The sequence below is a fragment of the Marmota monax genome, unplaced genomic scaffold (assembly GCF_021218885.2).
Source record: "Marmota monax isolate L192 unplaced genomic scaffold, Marmota_monax_Labrador192_F-V1.1 WCK01_AAM20220418_F8-fsc00003, whole genome shotgun sequence".
Classification (NCBI taxonomy): Eukaryota; Metazoa; Chordata; class Mammalia; order Rodentia; family Sciuridae; genus Marmota; species Marmota monax.
The window spans coordinates 2,440,293-2,453,393 of NW_026694084.1; the positions used below are offsets into that span (position 1 = coordinate 2,440,293).

At 33.5% G+C, this 13,101-nt stretch overlaps 1 protein-coding gene across 7 annotated transcripts in view; it reads right to left on the reverse strand.

Moving 5' to 3' along the window:
- Positions 1-9,162, reverse strand: part of Triqk (triple QxxK/R motif containing) — an 80,981-nt gene extending 71,819 nt beyond the window's left edge. The window contains exon 1 of one of the 7 annotated variants that reach the window (XM_046464901.2): positions 9,033-9,162. The gene's annotated coding sequence lies outside the window, so the exon portion shown is untranslated. Of the gene's footprint in view, positions 1-7,927; positions 8,017-8,823; positions 9,007-9,032 lie in introns of those variants that run through there. The other 6 variants (XM_046464899.2, XM_046464900.2, XM_058585611.1 and 3 more) reach the window with 6 other exon arrangements.
- Positions 9,163-13,101: the final 3,939 nt, after the last annotated feature.

Consider the following 13,101-nt stretch of genomic DNA (forward strand, 5'->3'; position numbering starts at 1 on the left):
CTAGTGACTGTCGTGTTCTGCTACCTTTCCTATCCTCTACTTTCCCCCCTCCCCTCCCCTCCCCTCCCCTCTTCTCTCTCTACCCCCTCTACTGACCTTCATTTCTCCCCCTTGTATTATTTTTCCCTTTCCCCTCATTTCCTCTTGTATGTTCTTTTGTATAACCCTGAGGGTCTCCTTCCATTTCCATGCAATTTCCCTTTTCTCTCCCTTTCCCTCCCACCTCTCATCTCTGTTTAATGTTAATCTTCTTCTCATGCTCTTCGTCCCTACTCTGTTCTTAGTTACTCTCCTTATATCAAAGAAGACATTTGGCATTTGTTTTTTAGGGATTGGCTAGCTTCACTTAGCATGAGCCCTAATATCCAGAGTATACAAAGAACTCCAAAAATTAGACAATAAGATAACAAACAACCCAATCAACAAATGGGCCAAGGAACTGAACAGACACTTCTCAGAGGAGGACATACAATCAATCAACAAGTACATGAAAAAATGCTCACCATCTCTAGCAGTCAGAGAAATGCAAATCAAAACCACCCTAAGATACCATCTCACTCCAGTTAGATTGGCAGCCATTATGAAGTCAAACAACAACAAGTGCTGGCGAGGATGTGGGGAAAAGGGTACACTTGTACATTGCTGGTGGGACTGCAAATTGGTGCAGCCAATTTGGAAAGCAGTATGGAGATTTCTTGGAAAGCTGGGAATGGAGCCACCATTTGACCCAGCTATTCCCCTTCTTGGTCTATTCCCTAAAGACCTAAAAAGAGCATGCTACAGGGACACTGCTACATCGATGTTCATAGCAGCTCAATTCACAATAGCAAGACTGTGGAACCAACCCAGATGCCCTTCAATAGACGAATGGATTTAAAAAATGTGGCATTTATACACAATGGAGTATTACTCTACATTTAAAAATGACAAAATCATAGAATTTGCAGGGAAATGGATGGCACTAGAGCAGATCATTACTCTATTATTATAACAAAAAGTAAAAACAATCCATGAGGAACGGAGAAAATGTGGTTGGTCCATATAATGGAATATTATTCAGCCATATAAAGGAATGAAATATTGATATATGTTACAACATGGATGATGCTGGAAAACACTGTGCTCTGAAAAATCTAGCCACAAAATATGGCTAAATACATTACTCCTGTTAGTCCCTTTATAAAAGTACCTAGAATGGGGAAATAAATAGAGACAAAAAACAGAATAATGGTTCATTAGAGGATATAGGCAGAAGGAATGAAGAATGACTTATGATAGGTATGTGGTTTGTTTTTCAGATAATGAAAATATTCCAAAATTAAATGGTGGTGGTAGTTGTGCAATTCCACGAATATTACAAAAACCAAACAATTGTATATTTTCAAATGATAAATCTTACTTACAATTATTAATTATATTTCAATAAAGATATTAAAGATGTCATAATAACACAGGTCTATAGGCCTTATTTAAAATGTTTGGGCCAGATGTTTCTGTGAAGGTTTTAGATTACAGAAAGAGCAATACATCCCATTTATCATAAAAACATAATACTCCTTAAGGGATGTGGATAAAGAATGTTAATACTTCATTGAAAAATATTGATATAAATTGTTTCAATCAAGGCTGGTTTTTTCCTCAGTTGAGTTCAGGCAAAACTTGGGAAATTTTAATTTTGTAGAACTTTTGGATTTTTAAAATGTAAATAATGGACACTGGACCCTTATTAAAGATAATAATATTAGTAATAATACAACTGCTGATTAGCAGTTGCCAAATGTCAAATGTCAACTAATATGACAAATACTATACTATACATGGTCACATATATGATTAGAAATTCTAACTTTTGCCGGGAACAGTGGCATACACCTGTAATCCCAGCGGCACTGGAGGCTGAGGCAGGAGGAGCATTATTCCAAAGCCAGCCTCTGCAAAAGTCAGGAGCTAAGCAACTAAGTAAGACCCTGTCTCTAAATAAAATGAAAAATAGGGCTGGGGATATGTGGAGAGCCTCTGAGTTCAATTACTAGTACCCCACCCTCCCCCAAAAAGAAATTCTAACTTTCTCCTCCAATAGGTATAATTAACCCCAAATGAGGAAACTGAGTTTCCTTATTATTTAGTAAGTTAATTGCTCAATATAATATTATTAAAATAATATGCTGAATATCAAGGTCTATATAAATCAGAGATAATATTACCTTCAAAACTATTTCATTATATAAATAATAAAGGTTCAAAGTGGGATTTTACCTTAATCAAATTCACTGTAGACATTGAAAAAAATGTTTATTGAAAGAAATGCTAAACACTAAGTGTTAATTTTAAATATTTAAAATATAAAATCTAAACATCTTCAAATATCCCATAATTAAACTATCATCTTAAGTTTCTGCAAACTTTTTATAAGTCCTATGTAAAAGTAAGGCAGTATGCAAAAAAAACGTTATGTTTTATCTTAAAGAAGATCTATCTTTTTATCTACTGATGAGAAATCAGAACAGATTACTTTTTTACTTTACAGGAAACTTCTTAATTCTGAAAATATGAAATGTTTTTTATTTATTTATAGCATAAGTTTATATTCCACATAAATTTATATAACACCGATGTTCCTAGGATAACTAGGGGACTGTTGATATACTGTCTTTCAAGGAAAAGTTTATCATAAGTAAGACATAAGTAGATCTTTCCCAAGGCAACTTTTATTTGTGTTGCCATAGAATTAATGAATCTTGGAGTATGTTGTACTTAAAAAATTCAAGAACCAATATTCTACAATACTAATCTGGTCATATTATTCTATCATTTTAAAACCTAAAATGGGTCCTCATTGCCTATAAGATGCAAACTGCTTTGCATGGTGTTCAAAAGCTTTCTAACCTTAGTCTAGCAGGTCCACATTATCTAAACTCCAGGTGCTTTTAACTATATCCTGTTCTAGGCACTAAACTTTTTTTTAATTTCCTAATCACAAGATTCTGCTACAGCTTAATGGCTTCACAAACCTTGTTCTTACCTCAATGTAACCTTATCCCTAGTCTTATCTATCTTGAATTCATAGGTGTTCTTGAAGACTCTGTTTCAATTACGTATGTTATCTGTATAATTCCCCTATACATGCCAGACAAATCTGTGATTATCTGATTGACATATAACTCACTAAATACTGCACATGCTTATCTCTATAAGCACTCATAATTTCAGCACAAAACAGTAAAGTATTCATTATTATAATAATGACATATTAACTGATTTTTGTCTTTGGAAATTAAAGTATGAAATCTTTGCACAAGATTTGTTCCATCTCTACAGATGGGAAAAAGAAGTTACAGATTATTAAATGTAAAGAATAAGATCTTCTTGATGTTAACACCAATTCATAAAAGACCAGAGATACTGACATAAGAAAGCAATAATGGAGTAAATCAGGATTCCTTAAATTGAAAAGAAAAATATTAATTTATACACTAAAGTTTACAATTCTGTTCAGGAGTTATAAAAGTTTTTCTGTTTTCCAGATACAAATAATTTATGTTTTGCATGCCAAGAGGCAAAATCAAGTTACTACTGTGTCACTACTATTTGTAATATGCACAGAAGCAGCAATGAAAGTGTCACATACGCATCTCTGTGGCAATTACTCAACTCTGCTGCTGCAGTGTAAAAGCCGCCATTGACAATATGGAAATAAATGAATGTGGTTGTTTTCCAATAAAACTTTATTTATTAATAATAAAATTTGAATTTTTAAATTTTCATTTCACAAAATGACACGATTTTTACAAGGTCATGTGATAGATATGGTGGGCCAGAGTAGGCCCATTGGTTATAGTTTGCAAATCAATGGTGTGGTTATATTTTTAAATCTGTTCATTCTCTTGAAATACTAGATTTCATATCTGGAATAAATAAATTAGAAGGTCACAAAATTTTATTTAACTATAGAATGTTGCTACTGAATTAACTTTTACAATATATATCTTCTTATGCAGGTAAATTTTTAATTTTCAGTCAATTTTTAAGTAGATTTAACAAAACTATCTCAAGGTACTTCTATACTAGAGTATTCCATCAGGTTTTATACACAAACACATCATGGTTCTTTTCTTTTTATATATAATTTACAGTAGGTATCTTAGTGTTTTTTCCCCTTATATACACATGGTCTCATGTTGCCATCACATCAGAAATACACTTTGAATGGGAATATTTTTAAAATTCAAAACATTGTTCTGTTGTCTTCAAGCATTTTACACTACAGAATAGAAGTTGGAAACCCACCTAATTTTTACTTCCTGATAATAACATGCTTTTGTTCTTTCCTTCCTATGTAAAATATTTTTTTCATTATCATCATTTGAAAATTTTGTGATATCGTCCCTTTTTGTGTTGTCATGTCTTATATAAAGACTTTCTGCATTTATAGGTCTTTCTCAGCTTGGGAAAAGTTTTATTTCCTTCTTTTTTTGTTGCTGTTGTTTATTACCTTTTTTTTCAAATGCTTTATTCTATTCTTTTGGAAAAATTATCTATATTATTGTCTCATCTTCAGAATCTACAAATATTTAAAAAATTAAGTGGTCTTCATACTTTATACTCATATATATCATCTTACTTGTATGACATAACTTTTAGCTATATAACTTTTTAAGACTATACTCTGTATTGACTAAACTTTATCACAATATCAATTCTGCCTTTTACTGCTTCAAATACAGATTTTTAATGTTATTGTGGTAGACAGAATAATACTCCCCTGACCCAAATATGTTCCATCATAATTTTGAGAATCTGTGAATAAGTTACCTTATATGGCTCAAAGGATTATGTGGCATGATTAAATGAAGAACCTTAAAATGGGAAGATCTCCCTGGATAATCTAGATGTGTCTTGAAAAGTGGATGACCTTTCCCTGCTATATTCAGAAGAGGTGACTACATAAGAAGCCATAAAGATGCCATCTTGTTGACTATGGAAATGGAAGAAGAGGGAAGAAAGGAATGTGGGCAACCTCAAAAACTAGAAGTCAAGAAAATGAAAATTATCTTTCTGAGCCTCCATAAAGGAATGCAGCTCTGCAGATTCCTTTATTTCAGCCCATTGTGGTATATGTCAGGCTCCTCAACTATAGAACTATAGGAAAATAAAATTGTTGTTTTAAGCTCCAAAGTTTGTTGTAATTTGTTATAGCAAGAATTTTAAAAAGTATATATCTCTAATATGTTTAGTTTCCTTGTACTTATTTTGTTTTCTCTAACTTCCTATTATCACATCATCAGTATCTGTCCTTTTTAAATAGAATTTTCCTATCCACAGAGTTCATGTATGCCTGAATATGTTAAATATCAAAGAATTCCCTGAAATGTTCTTCTTTAGCAGAAAATTACTTTTAAGTTTTCATAGGTATGCCTCAGAGTCTTCAGCTGATTTCCTTTGCCTTGACTTTGTGGGATGTTTTGTTCCACTTAATTCATTTTCAAATGCTAAATTTATTTATTTTTATATTTTAAAAAGAGTATATGCTGGTCCTGCATAGTGTAATGTTTTCCAAATATGTTTAGGAGAGATAACCTGAAGGGGAAGAGAGGAGACACAGAACAGACCTCTAGAAACAGAATCAGAAACTGATTATACCTGCCTATATTAAGAGGAAAAACACAACAACAACACTGACATGCCCCTATTGAGAGAAATTCAGTGCTATATTAAGTCTCTATGAATAATGGGAGTATATTATAATGTTCAAGTATATGGTTCAAAAACAATGGAAGAGAACTACATATCTTCAACCCTTCCTATATAATGAATTTGATCACTGGAAGTGTTACAATATCCAAAAAATAATATCTCTAATACCGGAGCCAAGTTTTTCCATCCAGTGTTATTTTCTACCTGGTGTAGGTCATAAACCATAAATCAAAATTAGAACATTTTCTTAGGTATCCATTTGTTATTCCTAATACCCAAAATATTTAAATATTTTCAACATTTAAAGTATGCAAAACAAATGTGCTTAAAATACAGTCAAGTTTCTTTTCTCTTTGTTAAAATTTTAAGCTGTTCAATCTAATTGTTATGCTATTTTTACAACTATGTCCCTAGTAACACTATTATGGAACTAAATTACTTTATTACTATCCCCATTCTCCATGTTCAGTGGTATAAAGCCATGAACTTGACAAGAGTCCCTCATTTATTTACTTTCAAATTCAATGAAACAGATTGTTAAACCTCTGGATGTAGAACACATATTTTTTACTGCTGTTTAACATTTCAAAATTATTTCATAAAAATATATACATACCCATCTCACTCAAATTATCCAAAGATACTTAACATTTCTTCCATATAGGAAATGTTAAATACATATAGTAGCTATGAAAAATAATCAGTTCTAGGACTATATAATCATTATCTCTTCAGTAAGAAATTCTTGAGAGTAGCAAATACAAAATATGTCTCACTAGTTAGTATTGTTTTAGTTATTCTGAAAGAATACTAAGAAATATATATTCTAAGTAGTATTTTTAAGACTTCACAATTACAGCCAAATCTATTGATATCAAAAATGGGGGAAATATGCCCTAGTTCTTTCATGTAGAAACATGTTTCTACATGAAAGAACTTCTGTAGGACCAATATTTCCATGGAAATGCCTTGTGCATTGGAGTGAGGGAAGAAAATTATTCTTTGTGAAACTTCATAATTCTTCTACATACCAAATATTTTACATCTCTAAACTTCAGGGTCCCAAAAGCCATTACTTACTTTAAAGATACTTTAATAACTCAAAAGTACTACCACACATTTCCAGTTAACCAGAGGTATCACCCACAATGGAAAACCAGAGCACTAAGTTAACAGTCCTGGCCTAAGATCCCTCACCTTGTGTAGCTTTTCAGTAGGGCAGTTATCTGATCAGTGGCTGGAATATGCTGGTGTATATTATGCCAATGAGTACAGCTATGGTTGCACAGCAGTGATTCTGGGTAAATGCATCTGTTCTAAAAAATGAAATTTTTCTATCAGCTAAATTTTTTTAGGGGATAAAAGAGGGTAGGAAATAGTAGTACTTATTTTTGGTGTCCTATTTAAAGCACTAATCTCAACCAGCATGTTAGTAACAAAGCTGATGTTGTAAACTTTTTACAAATTCAAGACAGTTCAAAAAGACCTACTACTGAACCCCTAAAATCACTAAGTCCATTATCTTGTATCCATTTTTCCTCATTCTAGTTTCTATTAGAAATAGAGTTGAATAATGAAAGAGTCAAAGGAAAGAGTCAAATGTTAAAGAGTTCAAATTAACGTGCTAAGGAAATAAAAGTTACACATATATATCCTTAAGATTTATTACAAAAGTAAGAAATCTTTCCCTCTTCAATTTCGTCCTTATCCAATGATAACATCTTACATCTACAATTAATATTACAATTGATGCCTACTTTCATTGGTGACTTGAGCAAAGAAAATAATGAATTCTATGTACAGCCTTGTAGTGTCTAATCATTAATGGATTAGAAACATGCTCTCCCTTCCTTTCAGGCTATATATGCACGTCATTAAAAAAAAAAAAAAAAGGAGGGATGGTGTGGGGAGGGGCGGAGGGCAGGTTATCCTGCAAGACATTTCAGAACAACCCTGAATCATTAATGAATACATTAGTGGTTTCTTGATTATTTCTAATCCTAAAGATTAAAAAAAAAAATCATAAGGAAAAATTAAAAGTACTTTAAACAGATTAACCATTTTGTCAAATTCAGATCATATAGACAGATTATAAGTATAAAACACTTTGTAAAGATTATTATTTTAAATACATTTTCAAATCAGTCCTTCCTAAAAGGAAGGACACAAACAAGTATCCCCACTTTAAAGATGAGAAAGAGTTATTACCTAAAAGCAATTAATGGGTTATTACCTAAAAGCAATTAATCCTGCCAGTTTCCTGACTTGTAGGCCAATGCTCTTCCCAGTGTTAACAAGCAGTACAAGTTTCCTTCCTGAAGATTTACACTGCAAACCTGGCACAGGGAAGTGAAAGCAGAATTTTTTGTTTTCTCTCTGGAATGTTTGCTCTGCTGAATCATTTGGGGCCAAGTGATATGAGCAAAGGAGAGGACATTTGAAATGGTTGTTACCCTACAGCCACTGACTGTCAAATATAGACCCAGCATAGGGGTTGAAGGGGAGAGCCTATAATGGGGAACCTCCAGGAATGAATTGTCTCAACTTTCTGAGAAAGTACACTGAGCTCAGAAAAGCAACACAGAAAAATAACTGCAAGTGAAGAGAACAGATTCCTAAACCCTTCTTTCAGAATCATCCACATGGACACCAATGTCTCCTGGATTAAGGGATTCACCAAGCACCAGGTAAAGTAACCCGGCTCCAACACCAACACCACAAGCACCAAGTCACTCTTCTCTGCAAATATTTTAGTCTGCATACTTGTTCACTAATAAGGAGAAACAGGAAAACGAATAAGCAGAAATGATACACGAAAGGTAGGCCTGAATGAGAACTGCAGAACCAAGAAGGCAGCCCAGGGGGGTGGGGAAGGAAGGGTCGCAAGATAATTGACAGCAGAATGGTACCAATCCCTAGCCGAGTGGAAAGCCTCAGGAAGTGGGCGGGACTAACGTTTCCAAGGCCCAGCGGCCAGCACCAGACACGCTGGCAGGGCAGGAACGGCGCGTTCCTTAGCAACCGCGGCGGCCACGCCCACCCTGCGCCCAAACCCTGCGCCCGCTCTCCCCTCAATCCCACCTCGAACGCCTAGCTCTCGGGGAAAGGGTCCTTAAGTGATTACCGTACCTATTAGGTTTCCCGAGCTCCGGGTTCCTCTTACAAAATCTCCCTTCCCCCAGTCCGCTCAAGAACCGCTCCCAGGGGCGGAACGATCGTGTCCTAAACGTTTTGAGGACTCAATTAAGGAGGTGCGCCCGTTTTCAGATCCGGGCCCGGAGCTTTCTTTGCAGGGTCTCCCCAGCCCCTTAGCCCTCACCAGATACACACACACACACCTCCGCTCAGCCAAGGCAAGGGCTGACAAACTTCGTGTCCGGCTGGGAATGTTGCTGTCCACCGTCCTGTCACTCAGAAGCAGGGGCGGGACGAGCCAGGCGCACGCCGCTATTCCCACAGGGCGGTTCGTAAAAGGGGCAGGGCTCACTCGGCAGAGGCGGGACCAACCCTCAGTCTTCTCTCTGATTGGTTGGTCTCTCTCCCGCCTCTGCGCGATCCTGAAGGCTAAAGAGCGCCTTGAGGCCTTTCCTTCCTTTTGAAATAAGTTAGAAGCTACCACACCTGTCAGGCAAGGTAGAAATGTGAAAACTGACTTATTTTACAGATATAGGACGAAAAAAAGTTATTGTGATATTGAACACGCCCCACCCCACACACCCTTATACTCCCAAATTGACACTCAAAGGCAAGTATCCCTAGGTGGAAGTCTGAACTGTCTTTGAAAACAGTGTATTGATTGCAGCTTTGGCCAGCCAAAAAAAAAAAAAGAGGGAGAGAGAGAGAGAGATAATGAAAGAAAGAAAAAAGAAACTTTATATTAATTTTAACTTAAAATTTTAGGAAAGCTAATTGCTGAAATATGACCCACAACTAGGGTTTGGGGTCAGTTTCAGGTACTTAGTTTTTATGAAATAAGGAAGAAATATTATTTCTATAAAATAAGGAAGAAATATTAAGATATTAGTTATTACTTGGAATACATTTGACAATCTAATACTTTATGTAATATATTTATATAATCTTACAAAACCCACTAAGAGAAGTTATTATCCACAGCCTATGAACAATGAAACATAGGCTAGGAGAGATTACATTTATTTAATTATTCAACAAAATCTAAGTGTCTGGAGTCTTTTTATACTTTAGTAAACTCAATTTAAATGTCCTTCAAAAAATCATGCAACTTCCAGTTTAGTTTTTTTCTTGATGAATTATAATTTACCTATCTCTGGCTAGTCCATCATCTTTAAAAAAAAAAATCTCATGAGAAAGTAGCATTCAAAAAAAAAGAAAAGTATAAATAGACTAACCAGAAGGTTCTCTGAAATTTCCCAGGATATCATGGCCAGGAATTGAATCCAAAATGTAATTTTATTTTGTGTCCTCCTAAATCATCTTCTAGTCTCCAGTTAATCTACCAGAAATAAAGGTAAAGTTAAACATGAAAAGGTGATTATATTAATATCCTTAATCAGGTTCCTGGTGTGTGACTTTAAAATAGCAAACCCCACCCCTTTTTTAGCATATCAAACCAAAACCAAGAAAAACAGTATCTCTAGATAGTGCTTTGAGATTCAATTAAAATGCCCACCATATTGTGATAAAATTGTTGAAATAAAAGAAACACATTCCAATTGCAAATGATTTTATTTTCTTGTCCTGCTGAATTTCTAAAATCTGAAAGCTTGCTAACTGCAAATAACTCTACAGAACTTTCTCAGTTTGTGAGACTCCTAGTCTTCATTATGTTTTTTTAATCTTTCAAAAATATCTGGTTTTAGTCTAAAAAGAAAGAATTACAATTGTATGTTAAGTGCATTATATAAATAAGTACTGCAAATTTAAGCATTGAATGTATTTATTTGAATCCATTTCAAATAAGTATAAGTATAGCAAATACGTTTGGGCATTCTCACATATATGTGAGAAAATACAAATATACATTTAAGTAAATGCATTATATGCTTGTAAATTTATAATATTTGAAATAAACACAGTTATATATATAGGTACAGCTCCAGATTTTTGAAGCATATATTCAAGTTTTTTGAAACTCTATACCTTCGTATCTAGTTACACACCCAGTATAAAATACTGTGCTACATATGAATAATAAATTTTTAAACTATATCCCTGTGAAGAAATAAGGAAAAAAGATCAGATAATAAGTCTATCCCTGAATTACTTGTGAACATATACTTAAGAGCTTGTCTTAACCAATTATTCTACATTTTACTGATATGTAAATGAGCACTAGCTAACTCATCCTATAGTATAACTATTGTGAAGTAGTTTTATAAGTTTTTCAAAATGTGCTCCAAAAGTAATGTTTCCAGTTAACTTTTAATACTCCCCATACTTGGAGTATTGAGAGTTTTGTGCTATTCACATCTCAGTTATTTCTATTGCACATCATGCTTCTGCTCCAAAACTTGGAAAACGTGTGATTTTAAATTATTCCATATTATAAATGTACATTGGAAAAAATTATGAGGAACTAATATAACTAAGCAAATATTAAATATATTTTCGAGATATACAACAAGACCTAAAAGACTTAATGTAAAATAAAGCATTCAGATATATTTTATAAATATACTTATTTCTTTATCATATAATGTCATATATTAAGTTCTATTTGTGACAAATTGAAATATACACTAGAATCTAATAATTATGTGTGCTTACACCTTTGACTTAAAATAATACACTTAAAAGTTTCACGGGATCAATTTTACTCATTTGCAGAAACTTGTTTTATTAATCATGAAATTTAAATATCTTAAAATGATGATTCTGCCAAAATATTGTGAAGTCTACTGAATACATTAAAATGGTAAATATAACATGAAATTATTTAATTTTGTTTAGAAGAGGTTTATCTTATTTTAATGGTTGAATTATCAAAGTACCTGGAACTGATTACTTAATAGGTCAGACCCATATTGCTATTTGCCTGCATTCATCTTAGGACAAAATCAGGGAAACATTTAGGGTGAACTTTGTTTAAATTACTTAAAGAAATTATTTTTCATGTGACTTAATTTAAGAAATCTTGCTGGGTGTGGTGGTGAATGTCTGTAATTCCAGCAGCTGTGGAAGCTGAAGCAGGAGAATTGCAAGTTCAAAACCACTCTCAGCAAAAGCGAGGTGTTAAGCATACTCAGTGAGACCCTGTCTCTAAATGAAATACACAAAACATGGCTGGGGATATTGTTCAGTGTTCAAGTGCCCCTGAGTTCAATCTCTGGTTACACTCTCCCCCCCCCCCAAAAAAGCTCTGTGATCCCCTAAAATTTTGCATGAAAGTCATGGTTTTGCCTTACAGTACTATATTTAAACCACTTATTAGAAACTTGAAAATGGGAATGGTCTTCTTAAAAGAAAAGCTTCTTTCTCAAAAGTCAGGAGATTTGTAAACCACAGAAAATATTTTCTGTTGACTTGTACAACATTCGAAATTATATTTGCATAGCACATATAAAAAATGAATTTCATGGGAAGAATGAACCTATATTATTAAGTCATTTTTCAACACTTGTTTGTTTTTAAATAATTGAATGCAAGATGGTCTCTGAAATCATGAAAAATTATCTATTATAGATGATATATTATACATGATATATTTAAATAATGTAAAAACATGTGTAGAGAATAGTTTCACATAAGTGAAAGAAAAATGGAGTCACAAATTAAATACTATAAGGATGAAATTTCAAATATGCAGCTATGTGCTGCATCTGTAAAAAATGAAATGTAAATAAGACATATCTTATAGCCTAGCCAGTTGAAAAGACTCACATTTAAGCTTTTTCTCTCAATTTATTGAACAATTAATATATGTCAATAATTCTAAAACATTTCCCAAATCATGATTCAGCTTACAAATAATTCACAGATAGCATTTTCTCTCATTAATAAAATGAGAGATAATAATGGCTTTTACAGATGATAGCCTCCTAATGTCCAGGTGCTGACTCAGTAATCAAAGTTGCTTTGATTTTGTGCTGCTCATCTCAAAATGAGCATTCCCATTTCTCACAGCCAGGGAAAAGAGCTACTGCAGAATCCCATAGGAGCTTCATGCATCCTCAACAAAGCACTGGGACTTATCAGTGTATATCAGGGATGTATATCTGCTGCTCAATATTATTGCTAAGATTCATCAACATTATATTCATTTAATACTACAGTGCTAAAAGCAATCTCCATCTGCTCTTTTTATAATACTCTAGTTTCTCCCCAACTTCAGTATTCCAGAGTCCCTTATAATGCTTCATTTGTACTTTTGTACGTAATATTTCATCACTTTTTAATGTATTTATACATAATTTATTTATTTATTAT